This window comes from Punica granatum, chromosome 3, assembly GCF_007655135.1.
Source record: "Punica granatum isolate Tunisia-2019 chromosome 3, ASM765513v2, whole genome shotgun sequence".
Lineage (NCBI taxonomy): Eukaryota > Viridiplantae > Streptophyta > Magnoliopsida > Myrtales > Lythraceae > Punica > Punica granatum.
This window is the reverse complement of record NC_045129.1, coordinates 14,766,928-14,770,380: the sequence shown is the minus strand read 5'-3', so window position 1 is coordinate 14,770,380 and position 3,453 is coordinate 14,766,928.

The window sequence follows — 3,453 nt, the reverse complement described above, 5'->3', positions numbered from 1 at the left end:
TACGGACTTGGGTTAATTTCACTTAAAAGCTCAAGTTGATGAGTGTTGATATCGAAGTCTCATTTAAACTCATAATTATTTTTTCATTTTTCCATGTGGGGTTTTATAATTCCCAAAAAAACTAATGAGGAATTTACGAACCTCGGTACTGATGATTCCATGCTTATAGTCGTTAAGCAAGTTCTCCGCTTCAAGTCTTATGAACGAAGAAAATCTACACTTAAAATGCTTTACCCCTTATTCGGCCGAACCCAACTTTAATTTGGATTAGGAAAAAAGGCATTTTGCCCATCCAAGTTTGAATCCAAGTTTCACTTTACTCATTGATACCTTGTTTGGTTTTAGAGTTATTTTTAACTCTACTCTACATAACTCAACTCATCTTCAATTCAACAATACAATTATTACTTTTTCCTTTTTTTTTAATTTTTTTAACCATTTAATTCAATTTTTAATACTAAATTCTCTCGATGATTCATTACCTTTTTCACAATTCAATAACATAATCATTACTTTCTCTCAATTATTCATTATTTTTTCATAGTTTTTCTCATAATTCAACAATACAATTATTACAACTCAATTAAACACACACACACATATATATATATACACACACACACATAAAGTTAGAATAGAATAAGCTTTACTCAATTCTAATCCCAAATGAGGCTTATTTTTTGTGTCACTTTATCCACTCAAGATTGGTAGTTTGTGTCGTTTTGGTCACTTAGTTTGGATGGAATTTGAACATGTGCAAATTATGGGTGTTCGCGTCCGACTACTATATTTTTTTCACAATACCCGAACCCTACTCTATAAGGGACAGGTTCCAAGATTTTGGAACCGGACTCTACCTTGTTGAATCATAGAATCAGAACATACCCGGAACTTGTATTATAGCACAAGTTTCAGATACCCTAGTGGATCTTGTAAATTCTTTTTTCTTGCTAAATGAAACCGAAAATGTCTCATCCATAATCAGTAATCACGCAAAACAGAATGTTGACATAAACTTAGATTAATCCACAATACATCTACAACAAAGAATAATATGTCTCACCAATCCATCCACAAAACTAAACATCCGTAATACGACCTCACATAAAAATGGGGTGAGTTGCCGAAGGAGAAATCGGGAAATCGGGAATATCTCATAGAGAGATAAGAGAACGATGGGGTGGGTTACTAGTTTGGTTAGGTCTGGTTTGGTTTCAATTCAGTATTTTTTTTTAAATTAGCAAATCCGGATTCGGGTATCGGTTCTGGTTCCAATTCTGGGTATCCTACATGCAATACCCGGAATCGAAACCAGTTTTCACTTGTTCCTTGTTTTACTATCTAGATCATGCCCTATTTTCAATACGAGCTACCCAAATCCTACCCAAACGAGTAGGTTCCGACCGGTTCAGGGTATACCCAGTATCCATGCACACCCCCGGTGCAAATCACGTGACATTTTATAGGGGTCAAATATACTCAATATCATATTCTTCCCCTTCTTTGTTCCTCTTCTGCCTAACAGCCACGCCCCCGCATTGAGCATGTCGCTCTTTGCTGGTCTTCTCTTCCTCAATCTTTGAGGAAGGCATGTCTGCATTTTTTGTCTAATCATTTGTCTCTTTCCTTGATTGTTTATCTAAGAAAGAAATGTCATGAGAATTGATTATGTTGCTAAAGATTGAACTTCTTCTTTATGAGAAAGCTAACTGAACATCCATGGAATCTTGCACATCCATGCGGCAAGATTTCAAGGAACATCGAAGGTGAGTATATTAAGACTTATTTAACCCTACAAAATGTCATGTGATTACTGTCTAACTTCCATCCAAGTTAACGGTGGAATTAACTCAAAATGATCAAAAAGATGCAAATTGCCAATCTTGAACGGGCAAAGTGGCACAAAGGATACCTCACTAGGTAAAGTGATAATAGAATCGAACTTAAAAAAAAAAAATGCCCTTTTACCTGGATTAGTTGGAGCCACTGGACTTCCGGATATCGGCTAGCATACACTAAAAAAAAGAAAAAGCTAATGAGGCATCTTTACCACGTATCATCTTTGTGCTTCCTCTCGATCAACACTGCGGAATTATCTTAAGTTCCTTTCAATAAAATAATAAACAAGTACAGCCGTTTCTGTTGGTATTAATATGTTTGAATCTTAAAGCAAAATTTGACATGAACTTCAAATTTGGTTAGTCTAAAAAAAAGAAAAAACCCCATTATGATTTGAGCTTGAAACAAATTGAACCTTATGATTTTTTTAGGAATAAATAACACCATGTGGTTCACTTCATAAGACATAATAAACCTCACAGTTAATTTTTTTGTCACTTTTGGTCCTCAAACTTTTTTTTTGCCATTATTACCCTCAAACTTTCAACTTTTTTTCAATTTCATCCTAAAATTTCAGGAAAAAAAGGGAAGGGGACTGGGCCGTCGATCGGCGACCCCAACTCCATCACCGAGGTCGCATGCACCCACAGAGGATGCCAGCGACCATGGAGGTGGGGTCGGGGCCGCAGATTGGCGTTCCTCGCCCCCTAATCGGCCGGGATCTCAAACTCGAGATCCCTGTCAATTCGGGGGGCTAGGACTACCAACCGGCGACCCCGACCCCACCATCGAGGTTTTCGGCGTCTTCTGTGGATGTCGACAACCTTGGTGGTGGGGTCAGGGTCGCCGACTGGAGGCCCAAGCCCCTTCCCCCCTTTTTTTTTTGTTTTTGTTTTCGAATTTTAGGATCAAATTGCAAAAAAATTGAAAGTTTGAGGGTAATAATGAAAAAAGAAAAGTTTGAGGACCAAAAGTGATGAAAAAATTAACGGTGAAGTTTAATATGTCTCACGAAATGAATCATATGGTGTTATTTATCTCTAAAAAAATCGCAGGGTACAATTTATCTCAAATCACAATGAGAATTTTTGTACTTATTTTTATTCATGAAACGAAAGGAACAATTAAATATATGCCTGTTCAAATATATGTTTTCTAGCCTGTGAATCGGTCAGAGGAACGGCGAAATTCTGGAAATTCCTTTGGTTTCGGAATATAATTTTAGAATTACAATTCTAACTTAATTCTACCCATTACAAAACAAAATAACTAATACAAATTTAAAGAGTGAGTCTCATTTATATCACTTTTTTCCATAACAAAACAAAATAATTCATACAAAGTCAAAAGGTGAACCCCATTTATATCACTTTTTTTCAAAATCAAAATTTAATTTTAAAATCATACTAGTAAACCGAAATTCCATTCTACCATATTATATTGTCCCATTTGAAATTTTGTCGGCTGCTCTTCCAGAAAATTTGAAGGTCAGTGACTTCAGAGCTCAAGGAAGCTCATTCAATCATAATAAGCCTCCTTTCTTGACCTGTCCATTTCTAATCTAATTATTAAACCTTTCTTGTCTGCTGTATTCTTTTTTATTGACTGAATTTG